This window comes from Typha angustifolia, chromosome 8, assembly GCF_048772165.1.
Source record: "Typha angustifolia cultivar Huaian chromosome 8, ASM4877216v1, whole genome shotgun sequence".
Classification (NCBI taxonomy): domain Eukaryota; kingdom Viridiplantae; phylum Streptophyta; class Magnoliopsida; order Poales; family Typhaceae; genus Typha; species Typha angustifolia.
Genome location: NC_133246.1, coordinates 6,907,536 through 6,921,646, shown reverse-complemented (window position 1 = coordinate 6,921,646; position 14,111 = coordinate 6,907,536).

The following is a 14,111-nucleotide window of genomic DNA, read 5'->3' as shown; positions in this document are numbered from 1 at the left end:
CATGCAGTACTGGTGCGCTTTGTTGATGAGGAGGATTAGCACTTTGAAGATGAGGTTGATCCCTTCAGAGATGGTGATCGACGTGCTCGAAGATTTAGAGAAGGAGATCAACATGCACAAAGGTTCAGGCCTAAACTAAGAATCTCTCGCAAACCCGACAATGCTATTTAGGGGAGAACCGCACGCTTGGATTTTCCAAAATTCCAAAGCGGTGATCCAACGGATTGGGTGTTTCAAGTTGAATAATGTTTTGATTGTCAAGGGACAGTAGAGGATGCAAGGGTCCAGATGGCAAGCTTTCACCTCCAACGAACGGCATTGCATTAGTATAGATCGGTTATTCGTGATGGAGGATTTACCAGTTAGGCTGACTTTTGTAGAAAGATTACATGCAAATTTAGGATAGCGGCATATGAAGATTTTGCTGCCACATTAAGCAAGATGGTTCAGAGGACGCCTGTATTGGAGTTCCAAGCTGAATTTGAAAGAGTTAGTAGTCGTTGTGAGCCACCTTGGCCCAAACCGATATTGATGAGCACATTTATTTCAAGGCTGCGAGAGAAGATACAAGCGGATGTTCATGCTCTTTGTCCTACCACTCTTGAGAAAACCTTTGAGAAAACCGTGAGGATAGAGCAAAAACATAAGGCTCTCAAGATGGTAGCAAAAATAAGTTAAGGCAACTGAGATGGGCAGTTTGCACCTAAAACTCCGGTTGGAAATTCTACGGGTTCAAAAATAGTGGCTGCGACCACTAGACCATGACCACCATTGAGACCTTCTCTCGATGTTAGAGGAGGCACAAGACCCTCCGTTCAAACTCTCACATCTGCCCAGATGGAGGAGCGAAAAACAAAGGGCCTTTGCTTTTAATGCAATGAACGTTTTACCCCTGGTCATCGATGCTCCAAACTAATCGGGAGTGTGATGCTTATCGACGGTCTCAAGGAGGATGATGAGGTTGTTGGTTATGGAGAGTGTTCAAAGGAGTTTCATGAGGAGGCCGTTGAGGAGGGCGCAGAGGAAGATATCTTAAGCTGAAATATGGATGCATATATATTCGGGTACTTCTGCGTCGAGGACGTTACGGGTAGACGAACATGTTAGAAAGCATTGTGTGCACATCCTCATCGATTCGGGGAGTACACACAACTTTCTAGACGAGTGGTTAGTGAGGAGATTGGGCTTGGATGTTGAACCGACAACAGGGTTTGACATAGTTATTGGAGACGACACGAAGCTTAAGGTAGGGAGCTTGTGTCGCCGGGTTGGTATATGGGTGCAAGGATACAACATCATTGTGGGCTTATATTCATTGGCGCTGCGAGAAGCGGACATTGTCCTAGGCATTCAATGGTTACAAAACTTGGGATCTGTCACTTTTGATTTTCGGAGTATGTGAAACCACTATAGCCTTTGAAAAACTAAAAATAGTAATGACGATGGCGCCTGTTTTAGCGCTACCGGATTTCGCCAAAGAGTTCATTGTGGAATGTGATACATCGAGTGTTGGCACAGGACTGTACTAATGTAGAGAGGATGTCTCATTGCCTTTATTTGCAAAGCTTTATCACAAAAATCTCAGCAATTATCGACTTACGAAAGAGAGATGTTAGCAATTCTACATGCGGTGACAAAGCGGAGGCTTTATTTGATCGATAGGCTTCCATACTTTACAGGACAGCGTATACACACTCCAGCACAGCAAAGATGGGTCACAAAATTCATATCCCCCTTTTCTTTACATACTATTTTGCTTACTATACCTGCTGGGGTCATGGCCAAGGGTAAAAATGTCAGAGTCAGAGTTATTTTGGAATGTACTAGAGACGCCAAAGATTCCACCCCCAAAAACTATATTTTGACTGTTGCTGGGGTATGATTATGAAATACAATATAAGAAGGGAACAGAAAATAGATAGGCGGATGCACAATCGCGTCAACCCGATACCGCCGAGCTTGCAATCTATTCTTCTTCTACCTTTCCCTTCCTTGACGAGCTAAGGTATGCATGTACATCTGACCCAGATGTTTTGAGATTGTTGCAGGAGGTGATGGATGATCCTGAGTGCCATCTAGAGTTGGAGAATCGAGGCAGTTTGCTGTTGGATCGCGGATACATTCGTGTGCCCATAAATGATGGATTACGGTAGAAATTGTTGGAGCACTTCTACCAAACTCTAGAGGCTGGTTATGAGGGTATCTTGAGGACTTATAGGAGGATATCTCAGAGTTGCACATGGCCAAGATTGAGGCGAGATGTGAGGAGTTTTGTCTGTGCTTGCAAAGTTTGTCAAAGGGTTAAGGCAACCACATTAAAACCGGTCGGATTACTACAGCCTTTACCTATATCGGACTGTGTTTGGAAAAATATTTCTGTGCATTTCATAGAGGGTCTTCCGCTGGTATGCGGTTATTCCATTATCTTTGTAGTGGTTGACAGATTGAGCAAGTATGCACACTTTTCAGTATTGTCACATCAATTTTCAGCCAAGTCAGTGGCTGAAATTTTTGTGAGGGATGTGGCTCGGTTACATGGCATGCCACGCATGATTGTCTCAGATCGTGATAGTGTATTTATGAGCGAGTTTCGGACTGAGTTTTCCAGATTGCAGGGGACTCGATTGAACTTCAGTTCGGCCTACCATCCACAGACGGACGGCCAAACTGAAGTGGTCAATCGAGATAGTGAGAAGTACTAGAGGTGCTTTGTTGGAGAGATGCCGAGACGATGGTTGGAGTTTTTACCATTGATGGAGTGGTCTTACAACACCGTCTACCATAGCAGTATTGGCATGACTCCATTCAAGTTGGTGTATGGACGCATGGCTCTGACATTACACGCTTATAATTTAATGGCATCTACAGAGTGGACAGAGATGGACCTAGCTTTGATTAATAGAGACGACACATTAAGGAGGTTGCATGCCTATCTTAAACTTACTCAAAACCACATGAAGCAAGTTTATGATCGCAACCATAAGGTGCAGGAATTCGACATCGACAGTTAGGTGTTTGTGAAGGTGCAACCATATCGAAAGGTGACCTTGTGCCCGATACGTAACCAAAAGTTAGCACATCACTACTTTGGTCTGTTTCAGGTGTTGGAGCGTATCGGTCTAGTTGCATATCATTTGGAGCTGCCGGAGGGGTCGAGAGTACATCCTGTCTTCCATGTTTCATTACTAAAGGAGCGGATTGGAGATCATAAAGTCGTTGGATCAATTCTATCGAAGCCATTGAAGAAGACAGAGATTATAGAGCCAGTTCGAGTACTTGCTAGGCGCCGACGACGATATGATACTAGATTAGAGATGGAGATTCTAGTCGAGTGGCTTGGCAAGCCATCTGATAAGGCAACATGAGAGTTGGAGACTAACATTTTGGAGCGTTTTCCTGACTTTTCAACTTAAGGGCAAAGTGGGGGAAGCGTGGTAGGCTGATACATTTAGTTAGGATCTTTTCTTATTACAATAGTTATTTATTTTTATTAAAATAAAATTCTTATAGGTCACGTTTGAACGCCCTTGCGAATGTCTGCATCAGGTTTGCAAATGCAGAGAACATGAAAATTGCGTTCGAACGCGGTCGGGCGCGTTCGAACGCCTGCATCGCATTCGCACATACAGAGAACGCCTTTTGTGCATTCAAACATGATCGGGTGCGTGATAGGCTCTAATACCAATTTGTTAAAGTTCAGATACCAAATTGATAGGATCTAGAACCAAAAGATCAGCTACAGAATAATTCCTTAAGAACTGAATTTATTGTAGGAAGCAATCCGCACAATTATGGAAAAATATTCGTCAGATATTCTCCACTAGTTAGAAAATTACAAAACCAATTGAGTTGGATCCTTATCTTCCTAATCTACAACTTTTGTATTTATTCTCTTTATATATTCGAACTATAGCAGGGACAAAAATATGGAATAACGTGGGTGATGGTGGTGGTGACGGATAGAGTGGATGTTAGGGTTATGGATGTGTATGGAGATGAGGGTGGATTGTGGAAGTGATTAAGGGAAGTAAACGAAGGGAACGAAGTGGTCGAGATCCCAAAGAAGAGGGGTGGCTTGACAGTCGAGAGAGATTAGAAGCAAGGAGAAACCTTGCTAACGGTAGAGGTGGAAGAATGGTGAAGATGGAGAAAGGAGGAGTCTAGAGAGAAGATAAGAGGCAAGAAATCAAGAATCCAATAGCAATGTAAAGTTGGGTGCCATCCACATATTTATAGAGGCTAGCCAACAAGTCCTAAAATAATATGAAACCCTAACAAACCAACTAAACCAGTATTCCATATCTTCTCCGAATACCTTTTGGATTAAGCTTTCATTTTGTCATAGATATATTCCGAATCTAGAAAAGTCATGAATATCAAATTTGTAGATCTAGAGGTTGTAAACCTTATCCAACTAGTTTGATATTATTTAGATATGTGTCAAATAAGTTACTAATATTTTTTTCGAAACTGCAATAGATTTAGCTAATTAGATAAAATCCTAACTAAGTGTATCAGTGCGTTCAAACGCAATCGACGTGATTGCACTAGGATTAGGGTTAATAGCCTCTATGAAGGTGTTGATGGTAGCCAAATGCATTATGTTATTGGATTATTGATTTTTTTGCCTCTTATCTTCTTTCTATTCTCTCTCCCTCCTCCCTCTTCACCAACCTCTACCGTTGGCAAAGTCTCTCCTAACTTCTAATCTCCCTTGTCTGTCGAGTCCTCCCTCTTCTTTGGGATCTCGACCACTTCTTTCTCATCGTCTTCATCCCTTAACCACATCCATCATCCACCTTCAACTTCATAATTATCCATAACCTTAACATCCACTCCACCCGTCACTACCACCATCACGTGTGTTCATTCGTGTTTTCATCCCAGTTTCAATTCGAATCTATGAAGCGTTAAATATAAAAATTGTAGATCAAGGAGTTATGGATCTAATACAATTAGTTTCGTAATTTTCTAACTATAGGAGAATATTTAGTGAATATTTTTTCACGGCTGTGCGGACTAATTCTTGTAATAAATTCAAATCTTAAAGGAATCGTTCCGTAGCCAATCTTTTGGTACCATAACCCACCACTTTCACCCTCTTGTCGTGGGTATCAGATTTGGGTACCCACATGGTGCGTGGGAGGCTACGCCATGTTGCCTCCCATTGTCGCTTTTTTGGCTCGGTTTCAACCACCGTGGAAGGCTTGGTCCCCAACCCTTTGTCATGCTAGTTTCCCCTCGCCCTAAGGAAGCTATGGGTACCTTGAAGTAGGGTCCTTAATGACCCTTGACTGAAGTAGAAACCTCCATGGCCGCCAGCCATGGAGTACCACCCCTCTTCTTGTCGTCGATCACTCCAGTCGTCGGATTCAATCACTTGAGAACCTATTATCCACCTCTTAAAGTGTTATAGCATAGCTCTCGAACCCTTTTCATCTATGGTTGCAATGTACTTTTCTTCCCCCACCTATGAGCTCGATCCCTCCTCGCTCTTGCATTTTCTTCCCTTTTTCCGACCAACCACCCAAGCAAGCAACTCAATCCGACCTTGTCGACCTTAAGAGGGGGTGTTGCTTGCCCACCAACGATAGTGGACGCTGATAGCAGCACTATCTTTTCTCCTCTGTTTTCTTCCCTAAGAAGAAGACGATAAGAAAGAGTGGGGGTTAGGCCACCCCCCACCCCGTTCTCTTTTGGGTTGCAGGGTGGGCCACAACCCACACCCGCAAGCCTACAACCAAGCCATGGACTGGGCCCTCGAGCCCAGTCCACCCCCTTCAGCTTAGGACGCACAGTGAGGGTGTCTATTGAGCTGTGAGCTTTATTTTCTATATGCAATGATTCTGCTCTATGTAATGATTCAGCTACAAGTAATGATTTTATTCTATACAATGATTTACTAAAGCAGTGATAATGTTGATGATGATAGACCTATGACCAGGGTCCTTAGTCTGATAGCCACAGACAATCGGTCATATGTAGTGTCACCAGGCATGTATGAGCGATAATACTGCTATGACTAGTCCCCCTCATTATTATGTTGCTTTGTAGAATATGCTATCATTACATGGTTGCTATGTGAATTTTGATACATTGAATTATGATAGATATTATATATCTATATGCATTATGAATAAATAAAAGTTTATTGAAAATTACATTGTACACATTTACCTTGATATGTTGATAATTATGGCTATGCATTTTAATTTATCATGCAATACATTATTCATAGCTTACTATTGGATTATACTTGCTAAGTCGTGTTCTCACCTCCATTTTGGTAGAAAGATTTCAAAGTTAAATATGGAGAGCGTGAATATCGAGGAGTTGGTGATTTATTTTCTTATTATGATTGTTTATTCTTTTCTTTCTAGATGGACTTTAACCCCTAAGAGGGTTATTATGTTTTAAGTTTGCATATGAACATGTATTCCTAGAGATTTATTGAGGCATGTGATATTTGTAATATTTGATTATTTGTTTAGATTGTTATGGTATTTTAGATCTATCTTAGATACTTTATGAAATTATTACACTAATATGTTATGTGAGAGTCATGTGGATGTTCCCACATGAAGAACACGTGATTGTTGGAGGTGGGTCTTCCAAGATTGGCTTTACCGCATCGAGCAACTTTTTGACTTTCATAGTATCAAAGAAGATCAAAAGGTGCTCCTTGCATGTTTTAATTTGGAAGACGCAGCATTGAGGTGGTATCGCTCAGCGACAATGCATAGAGGAAGAGCAACTTGGGCAGAGTTCTACCATTTGATCTACAAACGGTTTTGATTGTCAGGATACGAGGACTTTGATGCTATGTTGATAAGGATGGTCTATAAGATGACGGTGAGGGCATACCAAGAGGAGTTTGAGCGGGTGTCTAGTCAATGTGTACCACCTTGGACAGACTGGTAACTCAAAGCCACTTTTATTGCTGAATTTAGGGAAGAAATTCAAGCCAATGTATGTCTTGCAACCTTTGAAACTAGGGCAAGCAACAATGGACGCCTTGCTCATGAAAGGCAAATGTCGAGTGATCAAAGGGCATACAAAGCACTATTACGATTCAGTTAGATAAGGCTTGGATCTGACTAACCCGCCTCAAAGAAAATAACTTTTGCTTTGGAAGAATAAAGATTTTTGGAAGTCGCGTTAGAATGCAACTTTGAATGCCTACGTACATTCACAAAGACAAAGTATGTATTTAGCGCGTTTGAACACGTTCAGCCCACGTTCGAACGCGATCAACGAACTGCAGTGTTCTAAGTTTATCTTTTGATTGTTTTGCTTATTAGGTTAGCCTCTAAATATGTGGAAGGCAACGGCATCCATCATTGGACGTCGTCTTCTTTCTCCTTCAATTTGACTGTGCCCCTTGCCTTTCAAGGATCATTCCAACCCCTACCCCTTCGTCTAGATTAATGCTCTACCTCACCATCGCTGCCATTGTCACCCCTAATACCTAACCATTATTCCATCTTCCATTAATCATGTGCATTTCGCCACCATCTGACCAACGGTCAGTATATCCCTTATAACTTCTGGTCTATACCTCCGATCGACGTGATTTCTTTTGCATTGGATCCCTTACTTCAAGAGGAACAACCTTTCAAAGTCTCAGATCTATTAGACAGCTAGATCATCTACAGTTCCTCTTGAAAGTTCTGCCCTAGATCAGAATTGGGACTGATCTCGAGTTTCATTCGCAACTTCATCAAGCCGAATCATAATAGTGGTATCAACGGCTTGAGCCAACTTCTCCCTCTTCCTTCCTCCCCCTCGATATCCAACCCGAGTTTTCATCTATAGTTGAAGGAAGTTAATCCTCCATTGCTTCTCCCTTCTCACTCTAGCGACCAACCATTCCTAAAAGCTCTCTTCTCTCACCTCATCTTGTTCAAGGTACTAATTCATCTATCGTAGCCATCAGCATCTTCCAAAACTATAATCACATCATCCATGTCCATCCCACCATCCCCTGATCTTTGGTCACTATGTTATGAACTAGCCTAATCTGATCCACAATGGTTCTGGACTCAATAAAGTATATAACTTCCAAGGGAACCTGCGAATAATCTAACCAACGGATCCTCCTAAATTTTGGAAATGTTGTTGCTCTTGGAGAGAGCTTTCCAACAAATCTAAGATCATAGAATTCGGACGGTTGGATCTCAAGATATAGACCAAACAGTGGCCGAAGGTCAATTAGATCCTAGCTTGATAGCCTTACAATGGCTCGATAGATGCTAGGTTTAGTTCTTGGTATGAAGGGGGAGAAGTTATTGTAGAAGAGGGAGGTTAGAAGCTAAAAGAAGCCGACCAAAGACTTGGGTGGTGGAAGAATGATACGATTCGGACTTCACCGACATCGTCTCGAGTTTGGATTTACCTTAGGATAAGATTGAGTTTAGGATAAGATTGAGTTTTAGGATAAGATTGAGTTTTAGGATAAGATTGAGTTTTAGGATAAGATTGTGTTTTAGGATAAGATTGAGTTGTTGGTTAGCCTATAAAAGTATGTGTAGGGCAACCAAAATTATTATTGATTATTGAGAATTGAGTTTGCCTTGCCTCCTTCATCTTCTTCGCTCCCGTTCCCTCAATCTCCCCGGCGACGCCGCTTCTAATCTCCCTCGACAGGCCAATCACCCTAGTCCCTTAGGAGTGGCCCTCTTCTCCCCCTTCTTTCAATTTATCCATCGCTATCCTTAACCTTTCCATCATCCATAACCCTTCCACCATCACTTTTACACCGGTGCCACCCCATCAACACCGGCCCTCCACAATCCACCATTACCTAGGATTTCGTGCCTTCATCCACGGAATCCAAAATAGAGTATCCTGACGTTCGTCCACTAAACGAACGATATTTCGAGATCCCCATCTCCGATTCGCCTGAAACTAGATCCGTTGGAAAGCTCTTTTCCGGGCCTACAACATATCAAAATTTCACAGCGATCCAACGGCGGGATATTTCGGGATCTGATCTCAAAGTTCCGTGCAAGATCGTATTAATCTTGAATCAGAGCCATAGCACCAAAAGAGGGTTCGTATCAATCTGGTATCAGAGCCTATAGCCGAGGAAGGATCGTAACAATCTGGTATCAGAGCCACCGTTCCTCGGACAAGCGCTTCCAATGACGATCACTCGATCTAATAGGAATACGGAAGAACCTAGCGTTCTATCCATGTTGGGGTCTATTTCCAAACAGATTGCCATCAACAAGCAAATAATGATGGAGATGATGCAGGAAATACGGGCATGGACGAAACCTTTTTCAACAAGCAAGGCAATCACAAGACAGCATTGGGAACCCTCCACAACATACCCAACATCCTCCACGGCCTCCCCATTCATCACAAAAATAGGGGAGAGTTCGGCTATCCGGCAAGATCGAGATTCTACACCTCGACCCATGGTCAGCCGCAACGAACTGCCACCGGCTACAATGAGATCCTCAACCATTGTAGCAGCCCTCGGAACCTCCACATCTTCCCATGCACCGGAGACCTCGTCGACAAACCGCGAAGTGCTGGCTACCCCACACCTGGTCGCTGGATATCCCTCATCAGGAATCCTCATCAGTGGTGAAGGAGATGATCCGAAATCGCGAATTTCGACACTTGGGCCGCCTTTCACTAGCTCCCTTTGCAACCATAGTGAGTCGGCAACTAAGAAGAAATCGCATATGGCCTCCAGCGATCTTCTACCATTCTCCTCGGTCAATCGACAGTCGACCACGACAGCTTCATCACCAGCGATGACGTTGCAGCTCCCTGCCAAGCTACCACTCAAAGGAGAAGGCCACGATCTTCCACCCATGGCAGCTGAAAGTGCAGATGTGGCTGGACATCGAGGAGAAGAAGTTGAGGAGCAACATCACGCGGAGGACACGATGGCCAAAATCTCCCTCCACGCCTATTCGGGGACAGCTGCGCCAAAGACCTTGCGGGTGAACGGTGTAATCAAGAAAACCACAGTGAGAATCTTGATTGACACTGGGTCCACCCACAACTTCATTGACATGAGGCTCCTTAGGAAGATTGGGCTCGAGTCGGAACCCACGGAAGGGTTCGATGTGACGATTGGAGATGGCACCACCTTGCGAGCAGATTCTATTTGTGGAGGTGCAGAATTGAAGGTGCAAGGCCAAACTTTCACATTGGATCTTTATCCATTGGCCTTGCAAGGTGCCGATATTGTTTTAGGGACCCAATGGCTTCGAAGCTTGGGGCCCGTGACCTTTGATTTTATAAGCCTCACATTGACCTTTTGGAGAGATGATCAGAGAGTGTTGTTGGATGGAAGTAAACCGCTGCTTGAACTTTCAAAAGAAAGGGAGCTCGCTTCTTTCTCGGCACCCACTTTTCCTTTCTTTCCAGATCTACGGAGAGCCAGTGCAGAGGATAGTGATCTGGTCCGACTCATGGAGGAGTTGAGAGAGAACCCCTCAAGCAACCCCGAGCACGAGGAGCGCAATGGGTTAGTACTAGAGCACGGGCGAATCAAGATACCCCGAAACGAAGAGCTACGGAGGCTATTGATGGCACACTTCCATGATACTCCTATAGCAGGTCATGAAGGGGTATTACGTACTTACAAGCGGCTGGCCCAAAACTGTACTTGGACTGGGATGAAGACGGACGTGAAGAAGTATGTGCGTGAATGTCAAATCTGCCAACAAGCCAAATCGGAGGCACTCAAGCCTAGCGGGCTATTGCAACCACTACCGATACCAGAGCGTATTTGGGAGGATATCTCCATGGACTTCATCGAGGGGCTGCCGGAAGTTCGAGGACAATCGGTGGTGTTTGTTGTGGTGGATAGATTGAGCAAGTATGCACATTTCATAACATTGTCTCACCCGTTTTCAGCAAAAAGGGTTGCTGAAATTTTTGTTCGGGAAGTGGCACGCTTGCATGGGATGCCTAGGACTATCGTGTCAGACCGGGATCGCATCTTCATAAGTGAGTTTTGGTCCGAGTTCTTCAGATTGCAAGGGACTCAAATCAATCTTAGTTCAGCATATCACCCCGAGACGGATGGCCAAACCGAGGTGGTGAATCGTGGACTAGAGCAATACTTGCGATGCTTTGTGGCGGATCGACCAAAGGATTGGGTCAAATTTCTTCCCTGGGCTGAGTGGTCATACAATACCGCTCATCACTCAAGCATTGGCATGACCCCATTTGAGGCGGTTTATGGGCGCACTCCCCCTGTCTTGCGTGCCTACGATAGACTCGCGGCGACGGATAGGACTGAGCTTGACTTGGAGCTTGCTGATCGAGATGAAACATTGAGACGGCTCAAGACTCACCTAGCCACAGCACAAAACCGCATGAAGCAAACGCATGACAAAGGCAGACGTGAGCGAGAATTTGAGGTTGATCAATTGGTGTTCGTTCGAGCTCAACCGTATCGACAATCCACATTGAGGCCAATTTTGAACCAAAAGTTGGGATACAAGTACTATGGTCCGTACCGAGTGCTACAACGAATCGGTCCAGTAGCTTACCGATTGGACCTACCTGAAGGAACCAGGATACATCCCATCTTCCATGTCTCGGCATTGAAGGCCCAGATCGGGCCTAACCATGTAGTGGGTTCGACCTTACCCGAACCAATGGAGGAAGATGGCTCCACTGAGCCGGTTCGAGTCCTAAGTCGTAGGAGAAGACGCCAAGGATCCAGATTAGAGACTGAAGTGCTGATTGAGTGGTTGGGCAAACCTACTGACGAGTCTACATGGGAGCTAGAGGCAGACGTCATGGATCGCTTCCCAAATTTCAAACCTTGAGGACAAGGTTGCGGAAGCGTGGTGGATTGATACGATTCGGACTTCACCGACATCGTCTCGAGTTTGGATTTACCTTAGGATAAGATTGAGTTTAGGATAAGATTGAGTTTTAGGATAAGATTGAGTTTTAGGATAAGATTGAGTTTTAGGATAAGATTGTGTTTTAGGATAAGATTGAGTTGTTGGTTAGCCTATAAAAGTATGTGTAGGGCAACCAAAATTATTATTGATTATTGAGAATTGAGTTTGCCTTGCCTCCTTCATCTTCTTCGCTCCCGTTCCCTCAATCTCCCCGGCGACGCCGCTTCTAATCTCCCTCGACAGGCCAATCACCCTAGTCCCTTAGGAGTGGCCCTCTTCTCCCCCTTCTTCCAATTTATCCATCGCTATCCTTAACCTTTCCATCATCCATAACCCTTCCACCATCACTTTTACACCGGTGCCACCCCATCAACACCGGCCCTCCACAATCCACCATTACCTAGGATTTCGTGCCTTCATCCACGGAATCCAAAATAGAGTATCCTGACGTTCGTCCACTAAACGAACGATATTTCGAGATCCCCATCTCCGATTCGCCTGAAACTAGATCCGTTGGAAAGCTCTTTTCCGGGCCTACAACATATCAAAATTTCACAGCGATCCAACGGCGGGATATTTCGGGATCTGATCTCAAAGTTCCGTGCAAGATCGTATTAATCTTGAATCAGAGCCATAGCACCAAAAGAGGGTTCGTATCAATCTGGTATCAGAGCCTATAGCCGAGGAAGGATCGTAACAAAGAAGGGAGGTGGGAGAGGGCGCCAATGGCTAGAGACATGTACAGGAGGAGATAAAGGCCAAAGCCAATTCCAATATCATTATCATTATACTCCAATTAGGGTTTCCTCCACATATATATAGAAGCTCACCCTAGGGACTCATCAACTAAATTAAACAACTCCAATAAGTTCTAACAAATCAACAACTAAGTTAAAACCCTAACAAACCAACTAAACCAGTATTTCTTATCTTTTTGGATTAACTCTTCATCTCATCGCTTATCTTCTCGGATTAAGTTTTTATTTTATCATAGATAGATTCTGAATCTGGAGAAGTCATGAATATCAAAGTTGTAGATCTGAAGGTTAGTGACCTTATTCGACATATTATTTGGATGTGTAGAATATTCTGTAAATATTTTTCCAAAATTGCGCAAAGCTGGATTTAGCTAATTAAATAAAATCCTGACCTACAAAGATTTTTAACTAAACCAAATAACCAAATAAGATAATTAGACTCAATCCATTGAGGCTAATCTCCCTTTGATGTGATCCGACCTGACCCGGTTCGCATCACACTAATTTTTTGATAATTTTTTATCTACTATCTCGATTGATGGGATTCTATATGCGTTGGATTCCTAACTTTCATAGGACCAACATATCAAAATATTGAATCATTTCAACGGTTGGATTTATTTCTATTGCCTTTGAAATTTTCATATTGAGTTCTATCCAGATTAGTGAACATCTTCCTTGAGAGCGACCATAACAACTCGCTAGCAGCACCTTTTGCTCTTCTACTATTTCTTGAAAGAGGTAGAGCTGGTCACTTGGTAGATCCAATTGATAGGATCCCCACCCTTGAACCATGGGTAGTCTAAATGTAGGATCCTCGCTCAAACTCCATTGTCACGATCTAGGTCATGCCCACTGCCGGGTCAAAGAAGAGGGAGTGCACCATGACTGGTTGGTAGTCTCTCTGATAATGTTCATTTTCCATCAACAATGGGGGATCATCCATGTCATGCCATGAGTTGAAGCCGATGTGTAACAACCCAATCTATAAAAAAAATAAAAAAAATAAAAAATAAAAAATTCTGGGCACGACGCGACCGGCCACACTGTGGATAGTCTTTATGAATTGAATATTATATCTGTCGAGATATTGAAGAGATTATTGGATCACTTAATAGAACTCTATGGATAGTCTTTGGATCGGAATATCGATATCATTAAGTGATATTTTGGTGGATATACTAGTAGTGATCGTAATTAACTAAATAATGATTAAACTGGAATTATGTGAATCGAGGAGTGAATAGTTTGGATATAGAAGTGATTGATCAGATGATCATTATAAAGTTTATCATGTATGTTTCTTGAGATAGTTGGATTTAACCTTTTAGATATTGCAGATTAAGAAGGAATATAATGTTATAAATCAAAAGAGGATATAAATTTCATTGGAGGTTGCATTAGGATTTACATTGATAGGTTGGATTTGTTGCACTATATGTTTATTCTGAAGAATGTATTATGAATA